This window comes from Triticum aestivum, chromosome 4D (genome assembly GCF_018294505.1).
Source record: "Triticum aestivum cultivar Chinese Spring chromosome 4D, IWGSC CS RefSeq v2.1, whole genome shotgun sequence".
NCBI classification, from domain to species: Eukaryota; Viridiplantae; Streptophyta; class Magnoliopsida; order Poales; family Poaceae; genus Triticum; species Triticum aestivum.
The window spans coordinates 103189594-103207231 of NC_057805.1; positions in this window are offsets into that span (position 1 = coordinate 103189594).

The window sequence follows — 17638 nt, forward strand, 5'->3', positions numbered from 1 at the left end:
TCCGCCAGAACTTCATTGAATATTGAATCATTAGGTAGAATGTGTGTCCTGGCATTGTCTTGCTGGATAAAAATTGGTTGTCCAACACCATCTATAGTTCAGACTACTTGTATTGTTGGAATAACTTTTTCTGTAACATACACCCTCATCACTTCCCTATTCACTATGATGGACTTCATTTCCAAGGTCACACTTTCTCTATTCTCACTTATTATAACTACTGCAATTTCTTTCACAGAAGGCCACACACCATTTTTTCGTGAAAATGCCACATCCTCTTCAGCATGATACCTGGGTCTAGCAACTGTTGTGAGGAACATAACTTTTCCAATGGAGTTATTGTTTTGAACAGTTCTCAGATGATCCTCTCCTCAGGTAGCAAGTAGTATTTCATGTTTTTGTCATATTATACCATTTTTTGTCAATATGCATAATATTGTGCATACAACTGAAGCTATGTCTTGCATCTGCTACTGGTGTCTCGTTCAACATGGAGATGCAAAATTGCAATTTGTCTCTCTTACGTTTTTCTTTTAGTGCGGGCTTCAAGCAATTAGAATGCCTTCTTATCTTGCCAAGTTTGTATTTATTTGTAGAGTGTTGTAGGGTTGACACCCAATGCCCTAGCAAGTGACCTCACAGTTGACCTTCTGTTTAAGGGAACTGTGGGGATGAGGGACAGATAACTATCGATAATTTTTCTGCCACATCTTGGAAACTGTTGGGAAACGTTGCATGGAAAACAAAAAAATTATATGCACACGCAAGATCTATCCATAAAGATGCATAGCGACGAGAGGGGAGACTGTGCCTACGTACCCTCGTAGACCGTAAGCGGTAGCGTTTAGTAACGCGGTTGATGTAGTCGACTTCTTCGCGATCCAACCGATCGAGTACCGAATGTACAACACCTCCGCATTCAGCACACGTTCAGCTCGGTGACGTCCTCGCCTTCTTGATCCAGCAAGACGACGAAGTAGTGGATAAGTTCCGGAAGCACGACGGCGTGGTGACGGTGATGGTGAATTATCTCCGCAGGGCTTCGCCTAAGCACTACGAAAAACTGTGGAAGGGGGCGCCGCACACGGCTAAGCAATTGTTGTGGTTATGTGTGGCACCCCGTCCCACATATATATGGGTGGGGGAGGGAGGAGGCAGCCTGGAGGCACCCAAGTGGGGTCGAATCCCACTTGGGGTCCTGACCTAAGCCGCGCCCCCTGCCTTGTATAGGTGCGGGAGGAAGGCAGGGGAGGGTGCCCCCCCCCCTTTCCTTTCTCACATGAGGAGGGAAAGGCAGGAGGGGACACCCCTCCCCTTTCCTTCCCCTAGGGCCGGCCAGCCAGGGAAGGGGTGCACCAGCCCCCTTGTGGGTTGATCTGTCCCCCCCTTGGCCCATTAGGTCCATACACCTACCGGGGGTGTCTGGGACCCCTTTCGGTGACCCGATGACTACCTGGTGCACTCCAAAACTCTTCCAGTGTCCGAATATCATCGTCCTATATATCAATCTTTACCTCCGGATCATTCCGAAGCTCCTCGTCATTTCCTTGATCTCATCCGGGACTCCGAACAACATTTGGTCACCAAATCCATATAACTCATATAACACTATATCATCAATGAACGTTAAGCGTACGGACCCTGCGGGTTTGAGAACTATGTAGACATGACCGAGACACCTCTCCGGTCAATAACCAATAGTGGAACTTGGATGCCCATATTGGCTCCTACATATTCTACGAAGATCTTTATCGGTCGAACCTTATGACAACATACATAATTCCTTTTGTCCATCGGTATGTTACTTGCCCGAGGTTCGATCGTCGGTATCTTCCTACCTAGTTCAATCTCATTACCGGCCAGTCTCTTTACTCGTTCCGTAATACATCATCTTGCAACTAAAACATTAGTTACTTTGCTTGCAAGGCTTCTTATGATGTGTATTACCGAGAGGGCCCAGAGATACCTTTCCAATACTTAGAGTGACAAATCCTAATCTCGATCTATGCCAACTTAACAAACACCTTCAGAGATACCTGTAGTGCATCTTTATGACCACCCAGTTATGTTGTGACGTTTGATAGCACAAAAGGTATTCCTCCGGTATTTGGGAGTTGCATAATCTCATAGTCGAAGGAATATGTATTTGACATTAAGAAAGCAATAGCAATAAACTGAACGATCAATATGCTAAGCTAACAGATGGGTCTTTTCCATCACATCATTCTCCTAATGATGTGATCCTGTTATCAAATGACAACGCATGTCTATGGTTAGGAAACCTTAACTATCTTTGATCAAAGAGCTAGTCTAGTAGAGGCTTACTAGGGACACGGTATTTGTTTATGTATTCACACATGTATTTAAGTTTCTGATCAATACAATTCTAGCATGAATAATAAACCTTTATCATGAATAAGGAAATATAAAATAATAACTTTATTATTGCCTCTAGGGCATATATCCGTCGGTCTCCCACTTGCACTAGAGTCAATAATCTAGATTAATTGTAATGAATCTAACACCCCTGGAGTCTTGGTGTTGATCATGTTTTGCTCGCGGAAGAGGCTTAGTCAACGGGTTTGCTACATTCAGATCCGTGTATATTTTGCAAATCTCTATGTCTCCATCCTTGACCTTTTCACGAATGGAGTTGAAGCGTATCTTGATGTGTTTGGTTCTCTTGTCAAACCTGGATTCCTTCACCAAGGCAATTTCTCCACTGTTGTCACAAAAGATTTTCATTGGACCCGATGCACTGGGTATTACACCCAGATCGGATATGAAATCCTTCATACAGACTCCTTCATGTGCTGCTTCCAAAGTAGCTATGTACTCCGCTTCACACATAGATCCCGCCATGATGCCCTGCTTGGAACTGCACCAACTGACAACTCCACCATTCAGTATAAATATGTATCCGGTTTGTGACTTAGAGTCATCCGGATCAGTGTCAAAGATAGCATCGACGTAACCATTTACGACGAGCCCTTCGTCACCTCCATAAACGAGAAACATATCCTTAGTCCTCTTCAGGTATTTCAGGATGTTCTTGACCGCTATCCAATGATCCACTCCTAGACTATTTTGGTACCTCCATGCCAAACTTATGGCAAGGCACACATCGGGTCTGGTACACAGCATAGCATACATGATAGAACCTATTGTTGATGCATAGGGAATGACTTTCATTTTCTCTCTATCTTCTGCAGTGGTCGGGCTTTGAGTCTGACTCAATTTCACACCTTGTAATACAGGCAAGAACCCTTTCTTTGACTGATCCATTTTGAACTTCTTCAAAACTTTATCAAGGTATGTGCTTTGTGAAAGTCCTATTAAGCGTCTCGATCTATCCCTATAGATCTTGATGCCCAGTATATAAGCAGCTTCACTGAGGTCTTTCATTGAAAATTTCTTATTCAAGTATCCTTTTGTGCTATCCAGAAATTCTATATCATTTTTGATCATTAATATGCCATCCACATATAATATTAGAAATGCTACAAAGCTCCCACTTGCTTTCTTGTAAATACAGGCTTCACCATAAGTCTGTATAAAACCATATGCTTTGATCACCTCATCAAAGCATATATTCCAACTCTGAGATGCTTGCACCAGCCCATAGATGGATAGCTAGAGCTTGCACACTTTGTTAGCACCTTTAGGATCGAAAAAATCTTCTAGTTGCATCATATACAACTCTTCTTTAAGAAATCCATTAAGGAATGCAGTTTTGACGTCCATTTGCCAGATTTCATAATTATAAAATGCGGCAATTGCTAACATGATTCGGACTGACTTAAGCATCGCTACGGGTGAGAAGGTCTCATCGTAGTCAACCCCTTGATATTGTCAAAAACCTTTCACGACAAGTCGGGCTTTGTAGAAGGTGACATTACCATGAGCGTCTGTCTTCTTCTCGAAGGTCCATTTATTCTCAATGGCTTGCCGATCATCGGGCAAGTCCACCAAAGTCCACACTTTGTTCTCATACATGGATCCTATCTCAGATTTCATGGCCTCAAGTCATTTATCTGAATCTGTGTTCATCATAGCTTCTTCATAGTTCGTAGGTTTGCCATGGTATAATAAGATGACTTCCAGGATAGGATTACTGTACCACTCTGGTGCGGAAGGTGCTGTGTTCGACCTACGAGGTCCAGTAGTAACTTGACCCAAAGTTTCATGATAATCATCCTCAGCTTCCTCTTTAGTTGGTGTAGGCATCGCGGGAACGGATTTCTCTGATGTGCTACTTTCCAATTCGAGAGAAGGTACAATTACCTCATCAAGTTCTACTTTCCTCCCACTCACTTCTTTCGAGAGAAACTCCTTCTCTAGAAAGGATCCATTCTTCACAACAAAGAGCTTGCCTTCAGATCTGTGGTAGAAGGTGTACCCAATTGTTTCCTTAGGTTATCCTATGAAGACGCACTTCTCCGATTTGGGTTCGATCTTATCAGGCTGAAGCCTTTTGACATAAGTGTCGCAACCCCAAACTTTAAGAAACAACTACTTAGGTTTCTTGCCAAACCATACTTCATACAGCGTCGTCTCAATGGATTTAGACGGTGCCCTATTTAACGTGAATGATGACCCACAAGTATAGGGGATCAATCGTAATCCTTTCGATAAGTAAGAGTGTCGAACCCAATGAGGAGCAGAAGGAAATGACAAGTGGTTTTTAGCAAGGTATTCTCTACAAGCATTGAAATTGTAAGTAACGAGTAGTTTGATAGCAAGATAATTTGTAACGAGCAAGTAAAAGTAATGACAAATAATATGCAGCAAGGTAGCCCAATCCTTTTGTGGCAAAGGACATGCCAAAACGGTCTCTTATGATAAGCAAAGCGTTCTTGAGGGTACACGGGAATTCCATCTAGTCACTTTCATCATGTTGGTTTGATTCGTGTTCGCTACTTTGATAATTTGATATGTGGGTGGACCGGTGCTTAGGTGTTATTCTTACTTGAACAAACCTCCTACTTATGATTAACCCCCTCGCAAGCATCCGCAAAATACGAGAAAAGTATTAAGATAAAATCTAACCATAGCATTAAACTTTTGGATCCAAATCAGTCCCTTACGAAGTAGCGCATAAACTAGGGCTTAAACTTCTGTCACTCTCGCAACCCATCATCTAATAACTACTCCACAATGCATTCCCTCCGGGAGGGAAGTTCCCCCGGCGGAATCGCTCCGCCGGAGGGCAAAGGTGCCCCTGCCCAAGTTCCGCCTCGAGACGTCGAAGCTTCGTCCCGAAAGTCCTCCCCGTATTTTTTGTAGGTCAAAATGACTTATATACCAGAAGAGGGGCACCGGAGGTGGGCCGAGGAGGTACAACCCACCAGGGCGCGCCTGGGCTCCCTGGCGCGCCCAGGTGGATTGTGCTCACTCGGTGGGTCCCCTCTGGTAGTTATTTGCTTCAATAATTCTTAAAAATTCCATAAAAATTCTCTGTGAAGTTTCAGCTCATTTGGAGTTGTACAGAATTGGTGGCCTGATGTAGCTTTTTCAGGTCCAGAATTCAAGCTGCCGGTATTCTCCATTTTTGTGTGAACCTTGCATATTAAGAGAAAAGGCATTAGAATTACTCCAAAAAGCATTATTATGCATAAAAACATGATAAATAACAGTAGGAAAACATGATGCAAAATGGACGTATCAACTCCCCCAAGCTTAGACCTCACTTGTCCTCAAGCGAAAAACCGAAATTGAATAACATGTCCACATGCTTAGAGAGAGAGAGGTGTCGATAAAACAAAATACATACATAGAAGCATCATGTATATTATTATAACAAGAACAAACTTTATTATAGATCTTTTATCACATAACTTTTATCATAAACTTCTCATGAACAAGTAAGAATTCATCACAACATCGAAGTATAACGCATAAACTCTATTGAAAACCAACAAACTATGTTCTCAGTCAACTTTGCAACTACAATTCATCATCTTTTCAGGAAGGGTCGCGTATCGGAGCCTTTTGGAAAGTCCACATACTCAACCATCATATAGTCTTCTATGATTGCTAACACTCACCGCATACACATGAGCAAAAAGTTTCAACCGGACGCAAAGAAAAATAGGGGCTTATAGTTTCGCCTCCCAATGTATTCACCTCAAGGGTGATGTCAACAATAATAACTCATGCCCACCCATATCCAACTTTTATATATGTGCTTAGATCTTTCCTCACCACGTGGTGCTTGCCAAAAGAGAAAATAAAAAGGAATAGAGAGAGATACTTTGACTCTTGCATAAAAGTAAAAGATAGGCCCTGCACAGAGGGAAGCAGAGGTTGTCATGGGCATTTTTGGTTGTATTCTCAATCTCTTAGTGCAAAACAACATCATGTTATATTGCCCCTTATGATAGCAACCTTTATTATGCAGTGTGTCGCCTTGATTATTTTGCCATCACAAGTTTGTACAATGCTCAATTTTCTCTTACACTAAATGATCTAACACATTTAGAAGCAATTTTTATTGCCTTATTGCACCGATGACGACTTACTTGAAGGATCTTACTCAATCCGTAGGTAGGTATAGTGGACTCTGAAAACAATATTTGGGTTGAGGGTTTTGGATGCACAAGTAGTATCTCTACTTAGTGTGGAATTTTTGGCTAGCAAAGATGGGGGCAAGCACCACATGTTAAAGGATCTATGACAATACAACTTCTATGTGAATATGAACAAACACAAATCATTATGTTGTCTTCCTTGTCCAACGTCAACAATTTTGGCATATAATATTTTGATGGGGGCTGACAATCATAAAAGATGTCCATGATAGTTTATTTGCATGTGAATCTTCTCTTCCCTTATTTAATTCTTTCATGAATTGCATCACTGACCAATGTTATGTTTGTAAATGTCCAATAAAATTTTCTACTTATACTCTTCCTTATGTGATGTTACTTACCATAAGATTAGCATATGACCTTTTTCATTTATTTCCTTTCTTTTTATTGAGCATGCAAGTAAAGAAAAAAAATTCAAACTAAACTTTATTATATATATATCGCACACGATTACAAGGATAGATCACTAATCAAGAACTTGAAAATAAAGGATCAAACTAAACTTTTATTCAACTAAATCGAAAGATAACTAAGAATCGAACTAAGATAAGTAAAGGCAAAAGATAGTGGAGGTGATACGATAACGAGGCACCTCCCCCAAGCTTGGCACAAGCCAAGGGGAGTGCCCATACCCAATACTCAAGTCTCCTTTGGTGATGAAGAAGGAGGTGGTGGTGACGTAGTAGTGGGTTTGTCGACGTTCACATGACACCACTAAGGGAATCACAACATACATACTATCAAAATATCGAACACATATCAAGTTCACATGATTACTTGCAACATGATTTCTCCCGTGACCTCAAGAACAAAAGTAACTAATCACAAATGATAATCATGCTCAAGATCAGAGGGGTATTAAATAGCATATTGAATCTGAACATATAATATTCCACCAAATAAACCATATAGTAATCAACTACAAGATGTAATCAACACTACTAGTCACCCACAAGCACCAATCTATAGGTCTGATACACAGATTGAACACAAGAGATAAACTAGAGTTTGAGAGGAGATGGTGCTGTTGAAGATGTTGATGGAGATTTCACTCCCCAAGATGGGAGAGTTGTTGGTGATGACTATGAAGATAATTTCCCCCTCCAGGAGGGAAGTTCCCCCGGCGGAATCGCTCCACCGGAGGGCAAAATTGCTCCTGCCCAAGTTCCGCCTCGAGACGGTGGCGCTCCATCCCGAAAGTCCTCTCCTTAATTTTTCTAGGTCAAGATGACTTATATACCAGAAGATGGGCACCGGAGGTGGGCTGGGCTGAGCACAACCCACCACGGCGCGCCCTGGTTTCTTGTGCTCACCAGGTGGCCCCCCTCCGGTGGTTATTTGCTCTAGTATTTCTTATTTATTCCATAAAACATCCTTGTGAAGTTTCAGCTCATTTGGAGTTGTGCAGAATAGGTGGCCTGATGTAGCTTTTCCAGGTCCAGATTTCCAGCTGCCGGAATTCTACCTCTTTGTGTGTACCTTGGATATTATGAGAGAAAAGGCATTAGAATTACTTCCAAAAGCATTATTATGCATAAAAACATTATAAATAATAGTAGGTAAACATGATGCAAAATGGACGTATCAACTCCCCCAAGCTTAGACCTCACTTGTCCTCAAGCGAAAACCGAAATCGAAAAACATGTCCACATGCTTAGAGAGAGGTGTCGATAAAAACAAAATACGGACATAGAAGCATCATGTGAGTTATTATAACAACAACAAGCTTAAACATAAAACTTTTATCATAGATCTTTTATCATAGACTTCTCACAAATAAGTAACAATTCATCACACTATCGAAGTATAAACCATAAACTCTATTAGAAACCAACAAACTATGTTCTCGGTCAACTTTGCAACTACAATTCATCATCTTTTCAGGAAGGGTCACGTATTGGAGCCTTTAGGCAAGTCCACATACTCAACCATCATATAGTCTTCTATGATTGCTAACACTCACCACATACACATGAGCAAAACATTTCAACCGGACGCATAGAAAGATAGGGGCTTATAATTTCGCCTCCCAACGTATTCACCTCAAGGGTGATGTCAACAATAATAACTCATGCTACCCATTTTCAACTGGACATATGTGCCTAGATCTTTCCTCACCACATGATGCTTACCAAAGGAGAAAAATAAAAAGGAAATAGAGAGAAAAACTTTGACTCTTGCATAAAAGTAAATACATAAAAGTAAAAGATGGTCCCTTCGCAGAGGGAAGCAGAGGTTGCCATGCGCTTATATGTTTGGATGCCCAACCCCTTAGTGCAAAAGAACGTCACGTTATATTGCCCCTTGTGATGGCAACCTTTATTATGCAGTCTGTCTCTTTTATTCTTCACCATCACAAGTTCGTACAACGCTCAATTTTCTCTTACACTAAATGATCTCACACTTTTAGAAGCAATTTTTATTGCCTTATTGCACCGATGACAACTTACTTGAAGGATCTTACTCAATCCATAGGTAGGTATGGTGGACTCTTGAAAATAAGATTTGGGTTTAAGGGTTTTTGGATGCACAAGTAGTATCTCTACTTAGTGCGGAATTTTTGGCTAGCAAAGATGGGGGGCAAGCACCACATGTTGAAGGATCTATGACAATATAACTTCTATGTGAATATGAACAAACATAAATCATTAAGTTGTCTTCCTTGTCCAACATCAACAATTTTGGCATATAATATTTTGATGGGGGCTCACAATCACAAAATATTTCCAGGATAGTATATTTGTATGTGAATCTTCTCTTCCCTTATTAATTCTTTCATGAGTTGCATCATTGACCAATGCTATGTTTGTCAATCTCTAATAAAATTTTCTACTTATACTTCTCCTTATGTGGTGTCACTACCTACCATAAGATTAGCATATGATCCTTTTCATTTATTTCCTTTCTTTTTATTGGAACATGAAAGTCAAGAAAGTAAAAAACTCAAACTAAACTTTATTATATATCTCGCACACGATTACAAGGATAGATCACTAAGCAAACTCTCAAAAAGAAAGGATCGAACTAAACTTTTATTCATCTAAAGCAAGAGATAACTATAGATCAAACTAAGATAAGTAAAGGCTAAAGATAGTGGGGGTGATACGATACCGGTGTGACGCCCCCGATTTGACCGTACACTAATCATGCACGCAAATGTGTACGATCAAGGTCAGGGACTCACGGGAAGATATCACAACACAACTCTAAAACATAAATAAGTCATACAAGCATCATAGTACAAGCCAGGGGCCTCGAGGGCTCGAATACAAGTGCTCGATCACAGACGAGTCAGCGGGTACAGACATAAGTTAAACAAGTTTGCCTTAAGAAGGCTACGACAAACTGGGATACAGATCGAACGAGGCGCAGGCCTCCTGCCTGGGATCCTCCTAACTACTCCTGGTCGTCGTCAGCAGGCTGCACGTAGTAGTAGGCACCTCCAGTGTCGTAGGTGTCGTCGTCGACGGTGGCGTCTGGCTCCTGGACTCCAACATCTGGTTGCAACAACCAGATAGAAAGGAAAGGGGAAAAGAGGGAGAGAAGCAACCGTGAGTACTCATCCAAAGTACTCGCAAGCAAGGAGCTACACTACATATGCATGGGTATATGTGTAAAGGGGCATATAAGTGGACTGAACTGCAGAATGCCAGAATAAAAGGGGGATAGCTAGTCCTGTCGAAGACTACGCTTCTGGCCATCTCCATCTTGCAGCATGTAGAAGAGAGTAGATTGAAGTCCTCCAAGTAGCATCGCATAGCATAATCCTACCCGGCGATCCGCTCCTCGTCGCCCTGTTAGAGAGCGATCACCGGGTTGTATCTGGCACTTGGAAGGGTGTATTTTATTCAGTATCCGGTTCTAGTTGTCATAAGGTCAAGGTACAACTCCGGGTCGTCCTTTTACCGAGGGACACGGCTATTCGAATAGATAAACTTCCCTGCAGGGGTGCACCACATAACCCAACACGCTCGATCCCATTTGGCCGGACACACTTTTCTGGGTCATGCCCGGCCTCGTAAGATCAACGCGTGGCAGCCCCACCTAGGCACAACAGAGAGGTCAGCACGCCGGTCTAACCCTATGCGCGCAGGGGTCTGGGCCCATCGCCCTATGCACACCTGCACGTTGCGTACGCGGCCGGAAGCAGACCTAGCCTAGTGGCATTCCAGTCCAATCCGGCGCGCGCCACTCAGTCGCTGACGTCACGAAGGCTTTGGCTGATACCACGACGCCGGGATACCCATAACTACTCCCGCGTAGATGGTTAGTGCGTATAGACCAAATGGCCAGACTCAGATCAAATACCAAGAACTCGTTAAGCGTGTTATGTCGAAGTAACCGCGGACGCCATCCAGGGCCAGGCCCACCTCTCACCTAGGCAGTCTCAACCTGCCCTGTCACTTCGCCACAAAGATCCACTTGCGGGTACTCCTACGAGCCGACCCGACTTTAGTCATCACATGTGTCATGTATATAGTATATAAGTATATACCCGTGATCACCGCCCAGGTGATCACGGCCCGATAGTATAGCACAGCAGACGGACAAGAATGTAGGGCCACTGATGAAAAACTAGCATCCTATACTAAGCATGTAGGATTGCAGGTAAAGGTAACAACAATAGTAGCAAGGACAGGCTATGCATCAGGATAGGATATCGGAAAGCAGTAACATGCTACACTACTTTAATGCAAGCAGTATAGAGAAGAATAGGCGATATCTGGTGATCAAGGGGGGGGGGGCTTGCCTGGTTGCTCTAGCAAGTAGGAGGGGTCGTCAACTCCGTAGTCGAACTGGGCAGCAGCAGTGTCGGTCTCGTAGTCTACCGGAGAGAAGAGGGGGGAAGAAACAGTAAATACAATGCAAACATAAGCATGATGATGCGTGACATGACAATGAACAGTGCGAGGTGTGTCCTAACGCGACAGTAGGTGGTACCGGCGAAGGGGGAAACATCCGAGAAAGTATTCCCGATGTTTCGTGTTTTCGGACAGACGGACCGGAGGGGGAAAGTTGCGAGTTCCATAGGTTAGGGAGGTGTGGTGGACGAACGGACTACGTATCCGAATTCGTCTCGTCGTTCTGAGCAACTTTCATGTTGAAAATATTTTAATCCGAGTTACGGATTAAAAGATATGATTTTCTAAAGATTTTATTAATTTCTGGAATTTAATTAATTATTTAATTTAATTCGAAAATGGATTTATGACATCAGCATGATGTCATGCTGACGTCAGCAGTCAACGTTGACCGTTGACCTGGTCAACCTGACAGGTGGGTCCCACCTGTGAGTGACTGTTAGTTAATTAACTACTGTTTAGTTAAATTAATTAACTAATTAGATTAGTTTAAACAGGATTAATTAACTTAATTAATTAAATTTATTTTTATTTATTTATTTATTTTTATTAATTAATTTATTATTATTATTATTATTATTATTGTTATTTTTTAACGTTCTCAGGGGGTGTGGGGCCCTTAGTCAGTGGCCCAGAGGGCCACTATGGGGCGGGTGCTAGTGGGTAACGGGCGCAGGGCGCGTGGGCGCCAGCGCCGGCAGAGGGCGTAGCCCGGCATGGCGGGGCGAGGCTCGCCGGCCGGCCGCGGCAGGCGGAGGCGGGGGGGGGGGGGGGGGGGGGGCGAGCGACGGCGTGCAGCGGCTTGGCCGGAGCAGAGCCGCAGCAGGGGACGGGCAGCGGCGGCCACGGGCGCGTGCGGGGGCGAGGGTGCGGGGCGAACGGACGGCGTGCGAGGCCACCGCGGGCGGGCGGCTGTGGGCGCACGCGACGGCACGCCGGGCGAGGCGAGGCCGCGGTGAGCGCGGTCGGTGCGCGTACAGGCGATGGTCAGGGGCGTGCGAGCGCGTACGGGGACGAGGGGAGAGAAGAGGCCGGGGGCCTCACCGACGTTCGTGGGGTCTGGGCAGCGGGCTCGGAGAGGGGGACGAGGAAGGGGCGGCGTTCGGGTCGCCGGCGACGAGTGCGGCGGGGTGAAGGGGTCGAGGGCGCGGCGCCGGAACGGCGGCCTCGGCTCGGGACGACGAGGAGGTGAGGAGGCGAGGGGCTTCAGCGAGGTGGTGGTGGCGACGGGCGACGTGGTCGTCGCGGCGACGGGGGCGATTCGGGGGCGAGGTGAGGCAGCGGCGGCGGGGTCGAGCCCTCCCCGATCCAGATCGAGGGGAGAGGGGAGTGAACGTGAGGGAGGGCGAGTGGGGAGTGGAGAGTGGGTGCGGGGGCTAGGGTTTCGGGTGTGGGGTGGTTAGGTGTAGGGCAGGGGTGGGCCGGCCTGGTGGGCAGCCTGGCTAGCAGCTGGGCCGGTTGGCCCAGTGGGGGGGGTTCTATTCTTCTACCTTTTTTTTCTTTCTGTTTGTTTTCTCTTTTGTATTTTCTTTCATTATTTCTTTTCTGTTTTAATTCATTTAAAAGTATTTAGGCACTTATAAAAATGTGTTTACTTCACCATTACCGATGCAATAATTGACATAGTCCGAACATTTTTATTTTAATATTTGAAAACTTTTGTCGTTTGACTTATCTAGGATTTAAATTTGAAACGGTTTTGATTTAACCCGAGATTAATTACAGTGACAGAGGTGACGTGCCATCAATAACGTGAGATTACTGTAGCATGATTATCCGGGCGTTACAAATCTCCTCCACTACAAGAAATCTCGTCCCGAGATTTAGGAGGTAGAAGGAAACAGTGCGGGGTATTCTTCGCGCAGACGATCCTCTCGTTCCCAAGTGGCCTCATCTTCAGAATGGTGCGACCACTGGACTTTGAGAAACTTGATCGCCTTCTGACGTGTGCGGCGTTCAGCTTGGTCGAGAATGCGGACCGGATGCTCCTTATAGGAGAGGTCATGCTGCAATTCGAGCACTTCATGATCCACTGCTCGGATTGGGTCCTTGAAGCAACGGCGGAGCTGTGACACATGGAACACATCGTGAACCTGAGAAAGGTTCGGCGGAAGCTCCAGTTGGTATGCCACTTTTCCACGCCTTTCGAGAATAGTGAATGGGCCAATATATCGAGGAGCTAGTTTGCCCTTGATTCCGAAGCGGTGAGCACCCTTCATAGGTGTGACTCGAAGATAAGCCTTTTCGCCAGGTTGATAGACCATGTCTTTATGATGACGGTCATACTGGCTCTTCTGACGTGACTGAGCAGTCTTGAGATTCTCGCGAATAATGCAGACTTGTTCTTCGGCATGTTGGATAATATCCGGACCAAAGAGTGGACGTTCCCCAGTTTCTGACCAATTCAGAGGGGTTCGGCACTTTCGTCCATATAACACTTCGAAGGGGGCCATCTTCAGACTAGCTTGATAGCTATTATTATAAGAGAACTCAGCATACGGGAGAGATTCCTCCCATTTCTTGCTGAAGGAAATAACACAAGCTCGAAGCATGTCTTCGAGAACTTGGTTGACGCGCTCAACTTGCCATTGCGATTGAGGATGAAACGCAGTACTGAATGACAGATGAGTTCCCATAGCTTCTTGGAAACTTGCCCAGAATCTTGAAGTGAATAAGCTGCCACGGTCTGAGCTGATAACCAATGGAATACCATGGAGTGAAACAATCCTGGACATATAGAGCGTTGCCAACTGGCTAGCAGTGATCGTTTCTTTGACCGCCAGAAAATGTGCAACTTTGGAAAGCCGGTCAATGACGACAAGAATAGCATCATTACCTTTCTGTGATTTGGGAAATCCAGTGACGAAGTCCATCTCAACATGGTCCCATTTCCATTCAGGAATAGAGATAGGTTGCAGAGTTCCAGCAGGCCTTTGATGTTCTGCTTTGATACGACAGCAAACGTCACACTCAGCAACATAACGAGCAACGTCTTGTTTCATATTAGACCACCAGAATCTCTGACGGATGTCTTGGTACATCTTTGTACTACCAGGGTGGATACATAGAGGCGTATCATGAGCTTCTTTCATAACCTCCTGTGTCATATCCAGGTTTTTCTCTGCACATGGCACCACTAGGCGGCCCTTGAAGTATAAGGTGCCATCTTCAGCAATGGTGAAGAATGAGGGCTTTCCTTCTGCGAGGTAGCGCTTAATCTTGTGGGCTTCAGAGTCATACTTCTGTAGCCTTTTGATGCTGTCCACAAGATCTGGTTTAGCAACTAGGGTATTGAGGGAACCCTGGTAACAACGTGGAGGTTCACCTTGCCAAACTCCTTAGGAGGGGGAGCGAGTGCACCCGGAGGAACAATATGGAGGTTCAGCTTCCTAAATTCTTCAACAAGCGAGGGCTGAACTTTGTGAACCTGGAGGTGGTTGCAGTAAGACTTGCGGCTCAAGGCATCAGCCATTACATTAGCCTTGCCTGGCGTATAGGAAATACCCAAGTCAAAGTCTGCAACAAGATCCATCCATCTCTGCTGATGGAGGTTCAGGTCTGGCTGAGTAAACAGATACTTCAGACTTTGGTGGTCAGTGAAGATCTCGCAACGATTACCGAGAAGGTAATGTCGCCACTGCTTCAGCGCATGAATGACAGCAGCCAGTTCGAGGTCGTGAACTGGGTAGTTCTCTTCGTGAGGGCGCAATTGCCGTGACGGGAAGCGTCGCAGTAAATGACGAAGTCCTTCTTAGTATCAGGTGGAGCTAGAACTGGGGCAGAAGTCAACTTGTCTTTGAGTGCCTGGAAACTTTCCTGACATTTTTCTGTCCATTGGAACTTGACGCCCTTATGCAATAGGTTAGTCAGAGGCCTGGCGATCTTGGATAAGTTCTCGACGAATCGACGGCAATAGCTGGCGAGACCGAGAAAACTTCTGACTTGCTTAACGTTCTTGGGAGGAGTCCAATCAAGGATAGCCTGGACTCGATCAGGGTTGACGGCAATACCATCCTTAGAGATGACATGCCCAAGATAGGTTACTTCCGGTAGCCAGAATTCACATTTGGAGAACTTGGCATATAGTTGATGCTCTCGTAGCTTTTCCAGCACAAGTCGAAGATGTTCAGCATGTTCTTCTTCGTTCTTCGAAAATACCAGGATATCATCCAGATAAACCACGACGAACTTGTCGAGGTAATCCATGAATATATAGTTCATCAGATGAGAGAAGGTGGCTGGGGCATTGGTTAAACCGAAAGACATGACGGTGTACTCGTATGAACCATAGCGAGTCACGAAGGTGGTCTTTGGTATATCCTCTTCACGAACACGGATCTGGTTGTAACCCAACCTCAAGTCGAGCTTAGAGAACACTGACGAACCCGCCAGTTGATCATACAGATCATTGATCCGAGGAAGAGGGTATTTATTCTGAATGGTAGCTTGGTTTATAGGACGGTAGTCTTGAACTAATCGGTTTGTCCCATCCTTCTTCTTGACAAAGAGAGAAGGTGCTCCCCAAGGAGAGCAACTTGGGCGAATGAATCCTTTGCGAAGAGATTTGTTGATTTCCTCCTTAAGCTCAAGGAGTTCATGCGGCGGCATTTTGTAGGGTCGCTTGGCTATAGGAGTGGTGCCTGGTTTCAAGTCGATGATGAATTCGACAGCTCTAGCAGGGGGAATCCCTGGAAGTTCTTCAGGAAACACGTCGAGGAATTCACGCATGACGGGAATGTTTTCAATGCCCTCGAGTGGTGCAGCATTCAATGCATTCAATGCATAGAGCCTGGCCTCGGCATTTTGCACCAGATGAGCTTGGTAAGCAACTATTTCATCTGAAGGGTGTAGCAGATGGACGGTCTTAGTGCCGCAAACTATAGAAGCAGAATGCGCTTTCAACCAATCCATACCCAAAATGAGGTCGATGTTAGACGACTTCAGGATAATGGGAGAGGCATAGAATTCCAGCCCTTCGATTTCCACGGGGACATCGATGCCAACCAAGGAGGTTTGACACTGTCCCACGGGGTTTTTGACCAGTACCGAGGTGTTCATCTCCTCACATTTAACGTCGTGCTTGTATGCAAAATCTTCTGACATGAATGAATGCGATGCACCTGTATCAAATAAAACGGATGCTGGTACTGAATTTACGAGGAGTGTACCCATCACAGTAGCAGGCTGGTCTTGAGCTTCGTTGAGATCAACGTGGTTGGCATGAGCACGACCATAAGACTTAGCATTGTTGTTGCGGGGCTGGTTGTTACCACGGCCAGTTGCTGGAAGGGCCAGTTGATTTTGGTTCTGGTTGCATTCTCTAGCACGGTGTCCTGGTTGACCACACTGGAAGCACAAGCCATTATTGGGAGTGGGAACAGGGGCTTGGGATGGTGGAGTTGGAAGTCTTGACTGCCTAGATGGTGGTGGAGGCAGACGAGGTGCAGCATAGGTCTGCCTTGGGGCAGATGCATTTGGACGGTACATGCTGTTCGGGATCCATATCTTACGCTTCTGTGAGGGCGAGCCCGAAGATGAGCCCGTGTCACGGTTGCGCCTGTGAGAGCTCTGGTATTCCTGCAGACCAGTTTCGACATTGATGGCCTTGTTCACCAAGGTGGCGAAATCAGCAAAGTCATGCACTAGAAGTGCGAGCTTGATGTCAGCTTGAAGGCCATCACGGAACTTCTCCTGTCTGCGTGCATCAGTTGCAATGTCCTCCTCAGCATAGCGAGACAAGTCCAGAAACTCCCGCTGATAAGCTTCAACAGTTTTGTTGCCTTGGGTGAGGTTGCGGAACTCACGCTTCTTCCGGTCCATGACTCCTTGAGGAATGAAGCGGGCACGGAAAGCAGCTTGGAAGTCTGGCCAGGTGATGATTGTCCCAGCTGGCAGAGTACGCCTGTGGCTGTCCCACCATTGAGCTGCGGGTCCCTTCAGAAAGAAGGAAGCAAAGTTGACGTAGCTGGCAGGGGCTACATTGACAGACTCCATCTCATAGGTGATGTCACGGAGCTAGTCATCAGCATCCAGAGGCTGAGTTGAGCTGCGGTACACAGTTGGATTCAGGCGCATGAAATCCTGCAGAGTTACTGGGGTTGGTTGCTGGTCCATATTGGGGTGAGGAAACTGAGCCATCATATTTTCCATGAATTGGCGGTTCAGTTCAAACTGTTGGATCATACC